Raw genomic sequence first — 19,906 nt, forward strand, 5'->3', positions numbered from 1 at the left:
GCAAGTGGGTGTAGGAGCTGCTCTGCCCACCGCTGAGCCCCCTGTGGCCACTGCAAGCCCCCCTGCCGCTACTGCCATTGCCACCATCAGGCCGAAACACTTTGCAAGTATCCCACTCACCATGTGCGCACCGCTCCTCCCCCCCACCGGGGCAGTGGCAGGCAGACCAAGAGTGGCTGCTGGGCTGACCCTCCTCCTCTGTCAGTCTGTCAGTCCAGTAGTCACTCCTGTCCCCACCACCACCACGGGAGCCGGTTCCAGCCCCCTGCCCCCACACGCATGGTGGCTAGAATACTTGCAAAGATCAGCAGTTTGGCTCAGCGGTGGGTGGGTGATGCTGATGCTGAACATCCGTCCACCCACCCCATCCACTTGGCCATATGCTACAGCCCCGCATGTTCGAGGGCCCCACACGCTCCCCACATGGAGCTCATTTCAACATGCCCTCGCAGGGTGCGAAGGGCTCCCTCTCGCACAGCTGCGAGGTGTGAGGGCAGGAGCACGCCCAGGAAGGAGAGCCCCATCCTCCAGCGGGGTGCTGCAGAATGGCCCTGGTTAGCAGTGGCCAGTTCTGTTGCCACCACCATGGCCCAGCCTGGAAGTGAGCGCGACAGCGGGCCGAAACTCTGGGAGTCTCTGGAGGTGGGATGTGCGGCGGGCCCATTGTGCTTCGAGAAGGGGCTCCACTGCCTGCAGGAAGGTTGGCTGGCCATCCCACCTGCTCCCTGCCTGTTGGAGACATTGTCGGACCCATCCAGAGCAGCCGCCGTCTGCTTGGGAAGGAGGAGAGCATTGGCAAGACTGCTGCTGCTCCCTACCCTGCCTTTCCCTGGATTCTGAGCGGGGCAGGGACTTGATTCTTGGGCTGCTCCCTCAGCACCTCTGCTGAGTGCATCTCTAGCCCGATTCCCTTTGAACTGGCTCCCAGCAGTAGCAGCTACAGCAGCAACACTCCCTCCCCCCACCACAGGCACCAGGAAGGGGAGAGCAGCAGCCCCATCACCTGTGCAGTTTCCACCTGGATAGAGCAAGGGTGCTGGAGATCTGAACTCGGGTCTCCCCAGTCCTAGTCCAACACTCTAACCACTACACCATGCTGCAGGCAAGGGCAGCTGCAGGCAAGGGCAGGGACACTCCTGCTCTTGCCCAGTGACTTGCAGGGGACAGGAAGGAGCACAACAATCCCCATTCAGCCATGAGACTTGCTGGATGACTCTGGGCCAGTCACTTTACTCTCAGCTTGACCTACTTCACAGGGTTGTTGTGAGAAGGAACTTGAGTATGTAGTGCAGCGCTCTGGGCTCCTTGGAGGAAGAGTGGGATATTCTATATTATTAATTCTTCTAGACGGGCCATGTGCCCTGTGGGGCGGCTGGAAAGCAGTTTGACAGTTGGATTGGGGGCGCTGTGAAACAGCAGGGAGCTTGGAGGCTGGGGGCAGCTTCAGGAGCTGGACAGTTGGCTCTGAGGGCTGCAGGCAGCAGGCTGGCAGTGGCAGGGGGAAGCAAGGACTGCGAGACAGAGATAGAAAGACGGAGGACAGAGAGCAGGAGCACGAGACTTGCGGGGGTGATAGACTTGCGGGGGGCAAGCGGGGTGGCGAGAGTGAGCGAGAGCGTTGCGGGAGTGGCGAGAGACTTGCAGGGGGCGAGCGGGGGGGCGAGAGTGAGCGAGAGCCTTGCGGGAGCGGCGAGAGACTTGCGGGGGCGAGCGGGGGGGCGAGAGTGAGCGAGAGCCTTGCGGGAGCGGCGAGAGACTTGCGGGGGCGAGCGGGGGGCGAGAGTGAGCGAGAGCCTTGCGGGAGCGGCGAGAGACTTGCGGGGGCGAGCGGGGGGGCGAGAGTGAGCGAGAGCCTTGCGGGAGCGGCGAGAGACTTGCGGGGGCGAGCGGGGGCGAGAGTGAGCGAGAGCCTTGCGGGAGCGGCGAGAGACTTGCGGGGGCGAGCGGGGGGCGAGAGTGAGCGAGAGCCTTGCGGGAGCGGCGAGAGACTTGCGGGGGCGAGCGGGGGGGCGAGAGTGAGCGAGAGCCTTGCGGGAGCGGCGAGAGACTTGCGGGGGCGAGCGGGGGGGCGAGAGTGAGCGAGAGCCTTGCGGGAGCGGCGAGACACTTGCGGGGGCGAGCGGGGGGGCGAGAGTGAGCGAGAGCCTTGCGGGAGCGGCGAGAGACTTGCGGGGGCGAGCGGGGGGGCGAGAGTGAGCGAGAGCCTTGCGGGAGCGGCGAGAGACTTGCGGGGGCGAGCGGGGGGCGAGAGTGAGCGAGAGCCTTGCGGGAGCGGCGAGAGACTTGCGGGGGCGAGCGGGGGGCGAGAGTGAGCGAGAGCGTTGCGGGAGCGGCGAGAGACTTGCGGGGGCGAGCGGGGGGGGCGAGAGTGAGCGAGAGCGTTGCGGGAGCGGCGAGAGACTTGCGGGGGCGAGCGGGGGGTGAGAGTGAGCGAGAGCGTTGCGGGAGCGGCGAGAGACTTGCGGGGGCGAGCGGGGGGGTGAGAGTGAGCGAGAGCGTTGCGGGAGTGGCGAGAGACTTGAGGGGGCGAGGGTGAGGGAGAGCGTTGCGGGGGGCGGCCAGAGCGAGCAAGAGTGTTGTGGGGGGTGCAATGCCACAGGCTCAGTGCAAGACCACACAGATGTTCTGTGCAGGGTCAGCTAGTAAAATGCAAAATGAATGAATAATATGACATTTGTCTGTGCAACTATTCCCCTTAGGAGATAGGGCTGCTATAGGAAGAAGGATTTGAGCTCCCTGCCTGGTATCTCCAGGTCTGGCTGAGCGGGAATCCTGCCTGAGAGCCTCGGGAAGCCACTGCCAGTCTCTGTATAGACAGTACTAAGCTGGATGGACCAATAGTCTGACTCAGTGGAAGACAGCTTCCTATGTTCATATTTTCCCTTGGGCTCATTTGCAAGGTGCCTGTCACTTCAAGAAAGTTGGAGCGAATGCTGCTGAGAGCTGTGGCTGGCCAGGCTTTCCCCAAACATTCTGCTTGCCTTGCAGGGCACTCTGGTATCCTGGCTCTATGGTATCCCGGTGAAGAGGGGGGAAGGGAGCCTCAAGTAGCGTCCCACAGCGTCCCGTGACTCCACACTTTGGCTCCACACGAGCACTGGGAGGGGGTAGGCAACCTCCCCTGCTTGCTGAACCTGGTTTTAGAGGAGGGGCTGGGAACTGGGTGACCCTCTTTTGACAGTGCCCTGTTTGGGAGCATGCCAAGGTTCCACACGGTAGTGCTAACTCCGCCTTCGGACCTCAAGCCCTGTTTTTGCTGGTCCTGAGAATAGCTTCAATATTTATCTGTGTGTGTGTGTGTTTAAATGCAGCATTCACATTTACAAGGCTTAATGCTCTTTTCTGTTTTGTGAAAATTCGATTTCCTTTTTCTTTTGTAGTAACCAGCTTCAGGGAGTTAAGACATTTTCTAATCATTTAAGACTTAAGCATTGTGAGAGAATTTTTAGATCAGAACTTGCTGGTATTCATTGAGCCTTTAAATATACTATGTAAACTACTTTGCTATAGCTGAGGATTATTCAGTGGTGTAAGATCTCTCCAAGCATTCAGTATAATGGAAGGGAAATTTGTGATTTAATACAAGCAGTATCTTTTTAGAAGAATAAAGTATAGTTTGAAATGTGTATAGAGGAAATTAAGTTTTAAGGTATATATAAGAGATTAAGGAGGATTGTCAACAGCTTCATGCTGTAGCAAAAGGAGAAGTCCACCTACTGACATCTTCCCTGCTGCAGTGCCAACTCCATTTTGTTGTAGGTCTTTGACAAGCCAATATCAGCAGGCCTTGTTAAGTAGGAATGTGCAATTTGATTCCACCTCAAATCGATACAGGTCGAATTAATGTTGATTTGAGGGTGCAACCTTGAATTGGATCACCCCAATTGGGATTGGGGGGTAAACCAGCCCTTCACTCCAAACTTGGCACTTCAGCCCACTTCAGAGGACTGGTCTACCCAGTGAAGTCCAGAGCAGAGGGCTGGTTTACCCACCTATCCCAATTGGTAGACCAGCTCTCCCTGGGAAAATGGCACCATTTTAAGGCCCATTTTTCCAGCTCTGCCTGGAAAAACAATTTGAGTAATTCAAGGTTGATTCATTGATGCAGCTGGAGAAGCCGGCCATTTTTGATGAATCAATCCAAGTTTTTGTGATTAGATTCAAGCTTCGATAAAATCACAAAAACTGTTCCATGCACAATCCTATTGTTTAGTCCCTGAACTGCCATAGGGGGACCCAAGGCAAGAGAGCTCCTTGTGACAGTGGCCGCTTCAGTGCCAGTGGCTACTTCTCCTTACTCCCACCCAGGATATTTCCCTTAGTTTCCAAATTCAGTTCAAAATGGTGCCTTTTCTAAATCCTAGGAATGACTGCAACATAACATGGACCATAGCTAAAGAATTTTCTCACATAGGCATTTAGCATGGGTCTTTTCTCATTTGAATGCTCTTAAGACTTTGACCCAAGCTAGATAATGCATATATCAAATGTGTGTCTGCTTTCAATACATGTTTTTTACTACAGAAATTGGAGTGGGGGTGGAATTTTGAGAGGGAACATGGAACAGGGAAGGGAAAGTTTAAATCTTTTCCTCTGCTCCATTGTAAGAAAATGACATTCAGCAAGTATATACAGTCCTCCCTTTGTGTAAACCTCTCATGCCATAACAGTGAAACCAGAGAAGAATGGGGACCAGGTTCATACTATTTAATGTCTGTGAGAGTTTATCCAGATAATCATTTGTTTTGACTACTACAGCCGGAATACTCTTTTTCCTATAATACTCAAGAACTCAATCAGCTATTTTAAAAAAGAGAAGAGGGAGGAGGAGCAGAAGCTGCAAACACCAGGAAGACTTTTATTTCCTCCCACTGTAGCAATGTATTATTATTATTATTATTATCATTATTATTATTATTATTATTATTATTAATTTGATTTCTATTTTTTTCTTCCAAAAATGGCTCAGGGCGGTTTACAAAGAGAGATAACAAACAAATAAGATGGCTCCCTGTCCCCAAAGGGCTCACATTCTAAAAAGAAACATAAGACACACACCAGCAACAGTCACTGGAAGTACTATGCTGGGGGTGGATAGGGCCAGTTACTCTCCCCCTGCTAAATAAAGAGAATCACCACGCTAAAAGGTGCCTCTTTGCCAAGTTAGCAGTAATGCCTCTTTATAGTAGTAGTAATGCCTCTTTATAGTTTTCTTTTCCCTTTGCAGAGTCTGAGCTGCCCCCCACCCCAGCGGAGCTGTGCAAAGAAGTGAAATATTTTTTAAAAGTAAATACATACCCCCATGTTGTAAAAGGGAAACCACCACTCCTTTTTGTCTTTTGCATCTGAACTATTTATGGAACTCATTCTTGTGAGACCATACGAGAAAGACTAAAATGTACTTGAATTGATCCTTAGTGGTTCTGAGTATAGAACCCAGGGAATAAGTTTTTGGGATTCATTAAAGTAAAAAGGTTATATGGATATACCCACAACAGGAGAGAGAGTTTTATTTCAAGGGAAGTTATGGTAGGCCATAAACAGAAAGCAAAGTTTAAGGGACCAGAGGATTGTACAGCTTCAACAGTATAAGCCATTATTTTTTTAAGGGCATTTTAAAACCTAAGATCATGTTTCTCTAAGTAATGACAGAATGACTTAATAAATTGTCAGAGAACAGAACTCCTCATCAAGGAATATGACTCTTTCAAGAGTCTCTGCACTTATTAATCACGTTGAAGAGCCATTAGTCTGAGTTGACATAAGACACGCAGCCCTGACCTTTACAAAAGGTTTTCCATGAATAAATGTTTCTTTCTCAAAGAAAATGAAGATATCTTGCCTCACTAAATTCAGAATTGTATACTCATGGGGGGGGGGGGGTAAACCCTTGGATTGTAACATATCAAAAAAATCTACGACCAGTTTTGTACAAAGTGCATCTCAATTTGTAGTATCATCATATAACAATGCCATATCAAAGTCCCCAGGGTAAGATCCTTATAAGGCGGAGGCTAACATTATGAGTCGAGTCTGTGGATTGAAATGTTTTAAGAATGCCTTACATGAAAATGACATGCTAACATTTTGGTGGATAAAGGCTGTTATTGTCACAAGGAAAGAATTGGGTTATATTTTATGAAAACAAATGTTAAAGAACCTAAGAAGACCATGGCTGGATTATTTTCAAATAATGCAGCCCTCTGTTTTCAAATGTGGTCAGTAGTATTGCAGTTGTAGGGGAGTAACAGCAGGAGAAAGGGCATGCCCTCAACTCCTGCTTGTGGCTTCCAGCAACATCTGGTGGGCTACTGTGCGAAACAGGATGCTGGACTAGATGGGCCTTGGGCCTGATCCAGCAAGGCTGTTCTTATGTTCTCATACTTTTTGAAAGACCACAAGAAAACAACATTTTTCACTGCATTTGTCCTCAGCATCAGAAATATATTGCTTAATTAAATAATGGTTGTGGGGCTTTTGTGCTCTGAGGAAGGTGAGAGCTATACCAGAGGTCCAAACATACTGGACAGGTCTCACCAGAGGAGCCAGACAAAGAGTGCCTCTCCCATCAACAATATGGTGAGACGTAATTTTAATAAATCTATACCGGATCGGTCTTTGCTGGGGTCAACAAGGACCGCGCCAGATGCTATAGTCCCTGGACATCTGGTGGCAAGTGGGCAACAGGACTCAGGATCTTCAGTTGAGCAACCAGGGCTGGAGACTCCAAGGTTACTGGAAGAAATGTCGCTTAACAGAAAAAGAATACGAAAAATGCCAACAAGGAAATAATGATCTGGTATTACAAGTCTAGTCCAACTAGAAGAGGTTATTTTAAAAGAATGTACCAAATTTGGAAAGAGAAGCATCCAGATACAGAAATAACAGAACAAAGGCTAGCAGACCAGAGAAGATTCATAATAAGAAATAAAGTATTCACAGGAGTTGAGCTGGAAGAACTGCAAAGAGCAACACAGGCTCAAGATATGGAAGAAGAATTACCACCAATTGAAGAAGTTGATCAGGCGCAGGTGGAGGAGGTATGGGAAATTGAGGATGCCACTGTTGCTGAACTGTTTCAAAATCAAAACCAGGCAACCTCCCCTTTGCCTTCACCTCAAAAACCCAAATGCCATTTAACAGAAAAGCAACAAGAACTAAAGCAAAAAATAACTGATCACATGAACCAAACAACCACCAGGGTTCGACTTCCAGCTCTAAAAACAGTTGCCAAAAAACAACTTGCTCAGGCATTAAAAGATGTCAATGCTGCACTTGCAGAAATAACAACCAATAATTTGCAAGAAACAAACCAACTAATGTACAGTGCAGCAACAATAACAACACAAGAGCTCGGATATAAGATCAATGGACCTGTCAAAAAAGAAAGCAGTACATCACGTAAATGGAAGATTAGATTAGAAAATAAAATCTCCAGGCTTAGATCAGATGCTAGTATGATATGAAAAGATATGAAAGACAAGAAGCTGAAGAATGAAAACACCAAACAGTATCTGATCCAAAAATACCACCTAGATTCAAGGAAAATTAGAGAAGTCCTGGAAATAATAAAGCAGCAAATAACAGCAGTGTCAAAGAAGATTAGCAGATATGAAGCCAGAACTACACAACACAGGCAGAATCTCCAATTCCAGTCGAATCAGAGACGTTTCTACCAAAGCATAGAAGGAGAAACTGAAAGAAACGTAGAAACACCAAATAAAGAAGAAACAGTGCAATTCTGGGGAAAATTCAATAGATTATAATAAAAAAGCAGGCTGGATGAAAGAGGCTGGATTACAAAAATGTAACCAACAAATGCAAGATCTAATAATAACACCAGAATTACTAAGTGAAAGTGCAAAGAAAATTAAAAATTGGACTGCGCCAGGCGACGATGAACTGCATGGCTTTTGGCTTAAACACCTAACAAGCCTTCATAAACAGCTATCAAAACAGTTCAATCACATTTTGCAAGGCGGTGATATTGAACAATGGCTAACAACTGGGAAAACTCATCTCATCATGAAAGGCCCAGCAAAATGTGCAGTTATAAACTAACAAACAGCTTCCAGTTGAACAGAAAAGAAATTGCCTGAACACCAGAGGCACAAAAGACCAGCTGCTGATTGACAAAATGGTTTTAGAAAATTGCAAGAGAAGAAAAACCAATATAAGTGTTGCATGGATTGATTACAAGAAAGCCTTTGATTCATTGCCTCACACATGGATACTAAAATGTTTAGAAACAACAGGTGACAGCAAAAACATTCAGATATTTATAAAAGAAGCAATGAGCCTGTGGAGCACAGAGTTGACAATCAATGGCAAGACACTTGGACAGGTTAGGATTAGAAGAGGCATTTTCCAAGGGGACTCACTATCTCCTCTGTTGTTTGTAATCGCCATGACCCCACTTTCACAAATACTAAAGAAAACAGGCCTCGGATACCAAACATCTAAAACATCAAGTCAAATCAACCATCTGCTGTACATGGACGATCTGAAGTTGTATGGAATGTCCCAGTCAGAAATCGAATCACTGCTAAACACTGTACGTGTATTCAGTAGCGATATAGCAATGGAGTTTGGACTAGACAAGTGTGCTGCATTAATAATGAACAGAAGAAAAATAACAAAAACAGAAGGAATAGAACTGCCCAATGGATGCAACATCAAGAACCTGGAAGAGAAAGAACATTACAAATACTTGGGCATTCTCCAGGCTGATAACATTGCACACACTGAAGTTAAAAGAAAAATTGGAAGTGAATACATCAGGAGAGTTAGAAAAATCCTCAAGTCCAAACTCAATGGCGGGAACACCATACAAGCCATAAACACCTGGGCTATACCTGTTATCAGATACACTGCAGAAATAATAGATTGGACCCAGGCAGAGCTAGAGACGCTGGATCGTAAGACCAGGAAAATCATGACCATCAATCATGCTCTGCACCCCCGCAGTGATGTAGATAGGCTATACCTCGCTCGCAGCTCAGGTGGAAGAGGAATGCTGCAAGTCCATCAAACAGTAGAGGAGGAGAAAAGAGGCCTTGAAGAATATATCAAGGACAGTGAAGAAGATGCACTTCAAATGTTCAATAACACGAAACTATTTAACACCAATGAAAGAAAGCAGGCCTACAAGAAAGAACAAGTCAAGAACCCAGCAGAAAAATGGGAAAATAAGCCCCTGCATGGTCAATATTGCACAATATAAGTGGAAAATCAGACATCACCAAGACCTGGCAATGGCTTAAGAATGGCAACTTGAAGAATGAAACAGAGGGTTTAATACTGGCTGTGCAAGAACAGGCACTAAGGACAAATACAATGAGAGCAAAAGTCGAAAAATCAACCACAAACAGCAAGTGCCGCCTTTGTAAAGAAGCAGATGAAACAGTGGACCAAATAATCAGCTGTTGTAAAACGATCGCACAGACTGACTACAAACAAAGGCATGACAAGGTAGCAGGGATGATACACTGGAACATCTGCAAAAAATACAAGCTACCTGTAGCCAAACATTGGTGGGACCATACAATTGAAAAAGTTGAAGAAAATGAAGATGTAAAAATATTATGGGACTTCCGATTACAAACAGACAAATATCTGCCACACAATACACGAGATATAACTGTAGTCGAGAAGAAAGAAAAACAAGTTAAAATAATCGACATAGCAATACCAGGGAATAGCAGAACAGAAGGAAAAGAAATAGAAAAAATCACAAATTACAAAGATCTACAAATTGAAATTGAAAGGCTGTGTCAGAAAAAGACCAAAATAATCCCAGTGGTCATTGGCGCCCTGGGTGCAGTTCCAAAAGACCTTGAAGAGCACCTCAACACCATAGGGTTCACAGAAATCACCATCAGCCAATTACAAAAAGCAGCTTTACTGAGAACAGCCTATATTCTGCGACGATATCTATAACAATTGACAATAAAATTCAGCCATCCCAGGTCCTTGGGAAGGACTCGATGTCTGGATAAAACAAACCAGTCAATAACACCTGTCTGACTGTGTAAACAAGAAATTATAATAATGGAGGTTCAATTTTGTTCTCAAGACTAATAGCTATTTGATAGATCTATTCTCTATGAATATGTCTAATCATTTTTTAAAATATGTAAGCTAGTATCCATCAGTACATCCTTTGGAAGTGAATTTCATCAGTTGATTTTGTATTGCATGAAGTTATGCAATATGATAACATTAGCCATATTGTTGTCATTATGATAGATATGGAGGGAGAGCTGGTATACTGCAGGGATCTATGGGTTAGATTCACAATGTATCCATGTGTGTCCTGTGGACAGTTACAGGTGAAACTCGGAAAATTAGAATATCGTGCAAAAGTCCATTAATTTCAGTAATGCAAATTAAAAGGTGAAACTGATATATGAGACAGACGCATTACATGCAAAGTGAGATAAGTCAAGCCTTAATTTGTTATAATTGTGATGATCATGACGTACAGCTCATGAAAACCCCAAATCCACAATCTCAGAAAATTAGAATATTACATGGAAGCAAGAAGACAAGGATTGAAGAATAGAACAATATCGGACCTCTGAAAAGTATAAGCATGCATATGTATTCAGTACTTGGTTTGGGCCCCTTTTGCAGCAATTACTGCCTCAATGCGGCGTGGCATGGATGCTATCAGCCTGTGGCACTGATGAGGTATTATGGAAGACCAGGATGCTTCATTAGCAGCCTTCAGCAATTCTGCATTGTTTTGTCTCATGTCTCTCATCCTTCTCTTGGCAATGCCCCATAGATTCTCTATGGGGTCAGGTCAGGCGAGTTTGCTGGCCAATCAAGCACAGTACACTGTATACTTTTCAGAGGTCCGATATTGTTCTATTCTTCAATCCTTGTCTTATTGGTTCCATGTAATATCTGATATTCTGAGATTGTGGATTTGGGGTTTTCATGAGCTGTACGCCATGATCATCACAATTATAACAAATTAAGGCTTGACTTATCTCGCTTTGCATGTAATGCGTCTGTCTCATATATCAGTTTCACCTTTTAATTTGCATTACTGAGATTAATGGACTTTTGCACAATATTCTAATTTTCCAAGTTTCACCTGTATACTGAGTCAGACAAGTGGTCCATCTAGTTCAGTATTGTCTACACAGACTGGCAGCTGATTCTCCAGGGTTGCAAGCAGGAATCTCTCTCAGCCTATCTTGGAGATGCCAGGGAGGGAACTTGGAACCTTCTGCAAGCAAGTATGCAGATGCAAGTATGCAGATCCCAGAGTGGCCCGATCCCTAAGGGGAATATCTTACAGTGCTCACATGTGATCTCCCATTCAAATGCAACCAGAGTGGACGCTCCTTAGCAAAAAGGACAATTCATGCTTACCACCACAATACCAGCTCTCCTCCCTAATAAACGTTACAAATCTACTAATAACGGTGAAATTTCAGAAGTTGCAATCACATCAAGACCAAAGGGCCATGACAATAAATGCTTTAGCTGGATAAACTGTCAGCTAGCATTTGAAGGTATATCGAACTCAGCTGTCAAAGTGTCATACGATTTAAAAACAGCTTCAGAAGATAGCAATTGATATAATGTAATGACACTGCAAGAGGCCCAGTTAGCCCAATAAAAAGACTTACAAGCAATCTCCAAACTGGGATTCACCCACAATGTAAGCTTTTCATGCTGAAAAGGAACAAAGCCATGTCTAGAACCCAGAATTCTCCATATATGCCTTGCCTTTAACTACTGCTAGTGACAAGGAATGTGCACAAACCGGTTTGGCTCTCCTTTTGTGGAGTGCTGAACCAGTTTGGCAGTCCGGCATTTGTGCCAGTTCGGTGGTGGAGGGGCCATTAAGGGGCATGCACTTCTGGTATGATGCTGACTGGGGCTGCAGGGAGGGCACAGCACCGGTGGGGGGGGGGGAAGGTGGCAGGGAAAGCAACGGCACCCTCTCTGCCCCTTAAAGGCTTCCACCCGCCTCCCAGGAGTGCACAAACCCATTCGTGCACATCCCTACCAGTGACCCAGATCCACAAACAAATAATGAACTGAACACCTGCCAAGATTTCAATGGAGTCAAATAATAATTCTTGAGCTGAGTCCAAGGTGTAGCCGAGATCTGGGACTCATTGTTCCAGCCTAACACTGAAGATAAAATAAATGCCCAATGATTAGCATGAAAATGTGGGAAATTAAATCTTCCTTCTTCAATTTATCTTAACCACATTTATTTTTCCCCAAATACTCAACAGGATCATGGCCCACCGATTTAAGTCATTTTTCATTTGAACCAAAATTTTGAAAAAAATTTAGGGAGAGCTTTCAAAGAAGAGAGAATCAGCTTTATTGTGCATCTTGAGCCTTCATCAGAGGGGTCACTCCATGACAAAATAAGGCTTCAGCAGCTGTTGTATGAGAAAGAAGATCCCATTTACCTAAGCTCTGAGAGTTCTAACTGGGGGAAGTTCAAGGATAAGGGAATTGGCACACCCTATAATATAGTGACCTCCAAAATGGCCACCACACTGGGGAACATGCCCAGAAATGGCTGAAGATTGCCTGAACGAGGTGATTTTTTGTATAAAGGAAGGCCAGCAGGGGGAGGGGGAACCCAATGTACTTCCCCAAGGGGTGAAGAGAAAGTTCATGGTCATGTTTGTTGTAAGTGAAGGACTCTGCGCTGTCAATGACAGAGGGGGGCAGACTAGTGAGTCAGAGGGCTAGAGGGGTCAAGACATTGGTCATTCCTCCTCTCTACTGCTCTGACACTATCCCTTTCATATGTAGATTGCTACACGCAGGGACTTCCTTCCTGCCTCCCTCCCTTTCTTTTCTTCCTCTCTTTTCCCTATCACACATGCTCGCCTCCCTCTCAGCACCATGTGTGCAGAGAGGCTATTCTTACAATCACAAAAATCGGGCTAGGAAAATCATAGCCCAATTTTTGTGATCGTAAGAACCACCAGCCTTGGAACCAAGCCCTGTGGTTCTAGAGCGGCTAACCTGCTCCTGTAGCCCGCCCCTTAGCCCAGGTTTGTGGAGCGGGCGATCTGCAAACCCAGGCTATCTGCTCATGAGTAGCTATGGCGCGGCTCCGTGCTGCAGCTACTCGCAAGTAGACCCCCAGCCGGGAGGCTTTAAAGCAGCCTCCCGGCTTGGGGGTCTCCCCAGTATGCCCTGCGTATTCGCGCAGGGCATACTGGGGCTTCCAGGGGCTGCACGGCTCCCCAGCCCCCGCCGGCTCCATCTTGAGGCCGGCCATCGTGTGGGCGGGTGATCCGGCCACCCAGGGCTCCCTGCCCGCTCGTGAGCAGGAGAGCAGGCTTAGCTTGCTCTGCCTGCTCTTCCTGCTCACCTGTTAAAACCGGGTCTCCTTGATCATGAGACCCGGTCCAGCATCTCTCTGCATCCAGCTAGCTAGATTAGAGATTCTATCTCTCCACTTTCCTATCTAGAATGGAGTTCTCCAATAAAGACTCCTCATATTGATTTGAAACTATGAACTGGCTCCAAGTTTCTTATACTCTCAGCAAACACGCATGCCTGGGCAGACTCCGCTGTGTTTTGCCTCTGTGCACTCTGCTGTAATAGAAGGGTATTTCTTACCGGAGAGAATTACCAACAATGTTGTGGTACAGACGGAAAGCTTGCAAACTGCAAGCCCTTTTACTGGTATTTATATAATATTTAAATATTGATTTGGCATGATATGGCATTGTTTAAACATTTATTTACCTTTAAACATTATATTTTCTTCCTATCATGAGATATACAGTAACCCAAGGGCTCCTGCAGTGAAAATATCTTGAATTACAGACTGGCCCATTCTTCAGTCAATGGGTGATGGAGTCATATGCACGTGCAATGACTGCACCATCTCTACCTTCATTTTGTTGTTTCTTTTGGATAAAAAAGAAAATGTCTTTATTTTAAGAAATAAAGCAGTACATTCATGCTCAGCTTTGGCACAACTCTATGGAACTGTGGGCTCAGCAAAAGAGTTTGTGGCTTTTCTTCTTGACTGCTGAGAGTCTGCTCAACAACCTAATTAAACCTAAGAAAATAAATGGCACAGGCAGCAGGAAGCTGCAGCTATCCTGAAGTGGAGCAGGAGGGATCCATGGACCTAGCTCAATGCAGTGCTTCCTCTATGGTGTGCTGGTGTCTGGCTCACTAGAACAGAAACTATGAGAAGATGGGGGACGTATCTAGGCATGGCCAGGGTGCTAGAATGGTTGACAATCAATACCTTAGTCAAACTCCCAAGTCAACCTGGGGTATTTATTTTTCAATATCAATAAGTATTTATTTTTCAATATCAAACTAGGGGCCATTTCTACACACTATGCCGAAATGTTGCTGGAAGATGTGCAAATGATTCTCATAGTCTCCTTCCCTGTTGCACGATGGGAGAATAGTTTATGTGTGGTAGGTTATGCATGATGGGAGGATAGGCTGCAGCTCAGTGGTAGAGCATGTGCTTTGCATGGAGGACATACCAGGGTCAGTTCCTAGCACCCCATATAGCGCTGGGAAAGGGCTGGAAAGGGGTGGAAATGCCTGAAACCTTGGAGAGCCACAGCCAGTCAGTGTAGACAATACTGACAGCACTGAGCTATATGGACTCAGTATGGCAGGTTTCTATGTTCCTAATATAGACAAAGATACATATCCTTCTAATATAGGTACAGCTCATATATAACACCCTCATAGCAGAGATTTGTTATGTTACCCCATTTCACAATACTGGGAAGTGAGAATTTGCATAAGTGGTGCATGCATTTGCCACCTATGCATGCACTAAATGCTTAGTATCTATCCTTCACTTCAAAATGTGCTAAGCTACTCTTTTTTGGGATGTGCAAAACCTCTTGAAAATTTTTGGTTGTCTTGCTTACTTTATTTTGGCTTATCTCAAAGTTCTTTCAGATGCTTCTCTTAAGAAGCAATCCCCACATCCACTTGATTATTGCTTTCAGTAAAATGTCAACAGCAACTCTTATTTTAGTGTATATTATCCAGTAAAAACAACATTTTATTTTCCTTTCCTTTTTAAATCAAGAAATCTTTGGGGCTTTTTCCCCCTTAAGGGTAAAATATTACAGCAATTGCTCTGAATAAAGGATGACAGATCTTTAACCAGCAAAATTCTGTGGGTCCGAACAATAAATGTTAACTAGAACTGGAATAAGCATTACTTTTAACAAGCACTGCGTAGCACTTTTCTGAGACTTATCAAATGGAGATCTCTCAGATAATTAGAATTACTGAACTGTTGCAAACAGAAACAAACAGCTGCCTTCACCATAATATGACACTTTACCACGATGTATTAAGAAGTTGGGAGCCGAGATAACAACATTTTACATTTTAGCACAGCATAGATGTATTTTTAAATAAGCTTGTTAATCTTCCTTGGTTTTTGTTAGTTTGACTTGACCTCTAAGTATAATACTTCTACTTCACAGGAAAAATGTTTTCCTTTTTTCATTGAGGGTGATTCATTTCCTCAAAACAGGAATATCCTGGCCAAGTTATTAGAACACACAATGGTTTATGCTAGTAGTTGTAAGGGAAGAATGGCAGTTCACTCCCCAAATAGCAAAGCAAAACTAGTTTGCTGAGAAAGCAGCAAAGCAGGAAGTACTGAGATAGTTCTTTAATACTGAAGAACTGCAAGGATTTATTTAGAAGTTACAAAATGATGTGAAAAAGCTTAAGGCTGAAAGGGGAGAGAGACTAAGGAAACAGCCATCTCTGGAGAGACAAAATGGAGACTAACACTGAAAGAACAAAGAGGGGGTGAGCCCAGCACTTTTTTCCATGACCCTAACACCATCACCCCCAGTGGTCACTATGAGACATTGTAGCTGAGAGCTGATGCTGCCAGGGTCCTAGTTCCGACAATAGGTACCCTCATGATGGTTGGAATAACAGCTTTGTAGAGTCTGGCATTTCCATCCACCCAGCTGTAAATTCATATCTGACCTTGTTAAACAAAGGGAAATCAGTGATCTACAATGATTCTGGGATTTATAGTCCTTTCTGAGGGTGTAGCAATAGCTGTAGCCTCAAAAAAAGTCTGCATTTCTCATAAACACCTGTGTCATTCCCAGGGGAGGGGGGTCATTTTAAAAATCAAACCACAAAAGGCAGCTGCCCTGCTCCCCACAGCTGGGACAAAGGTCGAGAGAAATGGCTCATCTCCTGATCCCTCAAATGACAGCCATGCTCCCAAAATCTTAGGAAACCAGTGCTAAGTAGGGATGCGCACAGAACCATTCGGCACTCCAAACAATTTCTGGCAACCGGTGTTCAAAGTGGTTCGGAGGGGGTGGGGCTCACTTTAAGGGGCAGGGAAAGTGCTACCTACCTGCCAGCCCCCTCTCCACCGCTGTCCGCCCACCAGCGCTCTTCCAAAAAGCCGGTGTGCAGGGCTGCAGCATGCCTCCTTGCAACACCATAAATACAGTCTATGGATACGAGCAATAGTATAAAGACACTGGCTATTTAACAATTAGCTTGTAGCTACTTGAAGTTAAAGATTATGCCGTCGACACATTACTTGAACGACTGACTTGCCTTGGAAAACAACGTGTGAATAACAAAAACCAGTCTGATTTGGTTTGTCATGAAAGGATTTTGGCTTCATCTGCAGGCCGACACAATAGAAAAACAAGTTAGGGTTGCAGTATATGGATTCTTCAGTGATGCACCAGGTTCCTGAGTTAAGGTCCATCAGACATAGTAGCCTACATTGTAAAGGAAGTACTGCATGGAGGAAGACTTCTGAAGCTGTCAAAAATCACTCTTCCTTTTGTGTGCATGCAGAGGTAATCCCTGCACAGTTCTTTGTATGTAGATATTGGAAAGAGGTTCAAAAGAGGTCTGCACCACTTTGAATTAGTGAAGCTATTCTCACGAGTGAGCAAAGCTGGGCTAAGGGAGCCCAGCCTGGATTTGCTCACTCATGAGAACAAGAGGGCTCGAGGGAGAGCCCGGTGGCACCACGGCGGCAAGCCCATTTGTTTAGCCATCCTCTTAAATGAGGTTAATGGAGCAAGCGTTCCATCAACTCCATTTTTATTATTGTGTTTCCCGGACAGACTCTGGAGGCGGGGAGGGGATCCCAGAAATGCACCACACACTCACATGGTGCATTACTAGGGCTCATGGGGGAGCTTTCCTTCACCCAACCCACAGAGGTGCCGGGTGAGACATGGCAAGGCATGGGCAGCGCGCAGGAGAGCCACCGCTTGTCTGGGTGGGCGATCCACCCACCCAGTGACGGGTAAGTGATCATCTGCGGGGAGAACGGGTCAAAGCCGCTTTCCCTGCAAACCTCCTTTCGGCACTTTACACAGCTTGTGTGAAGCGCCTCACTATGTTGTAGTGGACAAAGTGTTGGACTAGGAGTGGAAAGACCCAGCTTTGAATTCCTACTCAGTCTTACAGCTCACTGGGGGATCACTGTCTCTCAGTCTAGCCTACTTCACAGGATTGTTGTAAGGATAACATATGTGGAGAGACAACCTTGATTACTGCCCTGAGCTCCTTAGGAAACAAGCAAGATACTTGGTGATATGTGTGGGGGGGGCATCATTTTGTGTGTCTGCTTGCGTTTCTCTCTTGTTCATGTCTTTGTCCTTTTGTGAAAATAGCATTTGTGTCATTAAGAAAACTGCTCATTTTCATTAGTTGTTTTCCATTTCATTCCCATTGTTTTCAACAGGGAAAATAGCTGTAATTTCCTCACCTAAAATATTGATCCCCTGCCCCCAGTCAAATGGCATAAAATTTGCTGACATTCAAGGACCTCTCAAAAAGTTCATGCGTGCCAAGTTTCAAACAGAGAGCACCAAGAGGACCCATTTTAGAAGGCATTAAGAAGGAATACAGACATAGCCTAACTACCATCTAATCTAGTGGGGGATTTATTTATTTTTTTAAGCTGTAGGCATGACAGTGAGGCAGAGAGGCAACCCCCAAATATAAGGGAAAAGTAAAAGATTTGATTTCTAGTATTTGGGGGTGAGATTGGGTAGACATTCAAGGACCCTTCAAATAGAAGGCACCAAGATGACCCATTTTAGAGGGCATTAAAAACAAATAAAGACACAGCCTAACTGCTGTCTAATCTAGTGGGGGAAAGTTTGGGTTTGTTTGTTTTTAAGTTGCAGGCACAACAGTGAGGCATCCAGGCATCCATGCCCCAAATATAAGGGGGAAAGTAAAAGACTGGGATTCTAGTATTTGCCCCCCCCCACCACCACAAATAAACAGTGAGGCTCTTCTCATGATCAGTGAGAAGAGCCTGGATGGGGTTTGAGGGGAGAGCGGGCCATGCCCGCTCTCCCCACAGACAAGCAGTCAGTCTGCTCTGGGCAGACAAACCAGCTGCCCACACGACTGCTGGCTCCATTACGGAGCTGGTGGGGACTGGGGGGGATCGGGGATGTGCAGAATCACTCCGAATGCATAAATCACCTCTCACATGTAATTTAAATTACCACTACTGTAATCTATCTATCTATCTATCTAGTCATATTTATATACCACCTGATATATACATCTCTAGGTATTTTAATGTATTTTAATGATGTGTAGGGAAAGTTTGGATGAACTATCCCTCACACAATTATGTAAAGTAGAATGGTGCACCAGGGGGGAACTGGGGCATGCACATTCCTCATTGTTTAGGCTGATCAGATGTTTTGTCCAAACTGACCTATCTCCTCTTGCCGTTTGCATTTGTTATCTTATCTGCATGACAGAGTGGCACACCATTGCTTGCATATTCCTCCACTGTATGGATCCTTGGCCTGGGTGAGTGTCTAAGCTTCTCAGCATAGATTAGTGGAATGTCACATTTGCAGTAATATATTATACAAGGTATGTTAACCATCATTATTTTTTCAACTAAACTTTGTTTCTCTAGGTTATTGTCTTGTGCATTCCCCTTCCAACAACTATCTGCGAGCTTTTCATATATGTTCTTTCTCCTTGCATTTGTCTTGCTGAGTTCAAACAGCTCTTTTTGCCTTTTCTATTCACCATATCTTGAGAAAAATATATATTAGCAATCACCAATATGACTTTCCTGAACAGCATATAGAACTGAAAAATCTTCCCATAATTTGCTTAAAACATCTAATTCTCTTAAATAGCCTTTTAAAAGTGGATTTAGTTTACAATGTTAAATTAAAAGGTTAGGTTCCCTTCTGTTGACCATTTGTAGATGTTTTAGTAAGTGTCTGAAATATGGTGAAAATTGACATTTACCTCTAAGTGTTAGTGTTTTAAAAAGGTCTAGAGGTAAATGTTACATCTTTTATATACTAGTGAATATCAAAGCCACTTGAGTGCCTTCAGTATTGTTCCAAATGTAGTGAATGCCAACATTCAAGTATGAATATTGTCAATTCTAGTTAAACATCCTGAATTCCTGAAAATAGATATATATATTTTCCCCATTTCTAAACCCGGTTTAAGGGAGGGGTAGCTTGGTGGGTTAACTGCCAGGAAGCCACCGGGCTCACCTGCAAGCCTGGTGGCTCCCATGATCAGGCAAAATCGGGCTAGGCTCCCCTAGCCCGATTTTGCCTGATCGTGGGAATAGCCCCAGTGTCTCTCATATTCCAGCAGCACTGCAGCCCCACACAGCTGTTCTTAAATGAGTGTCAGTGGGGGGAAAGCAGCAGGGTAGGGGTGAGAAGGTAAGGAGTTCCTTACCTGCATCTTAAAGGTATCCCTCCCTTCTCCTCAGATAATGCATGAACAGCTGATGGACATCCCTACAAGAGAGCTGGGTAGACCAGGCAAGAGATGGATGTTGCCTCAGCAGATGCATGAAGCTGAGTACCAGGTTCCCCATCACTCACCTGGGGAATTTTCT

This window comes from Hemicordylus capensis, chromosome 3, assembly GCF_027244095.1.
Source record: "Hemicordylus capensis ecotype Gifberg chromosome 3, rHemCap1.1.pri, whole genome shotgun sequence".
Taxonomy (NCBI): Eukaryota; Metazoa; Chordata; class Lepidosauria; order Squamata; family Cordylidae; genus Hemicordylus; species Hemicordylus capensis.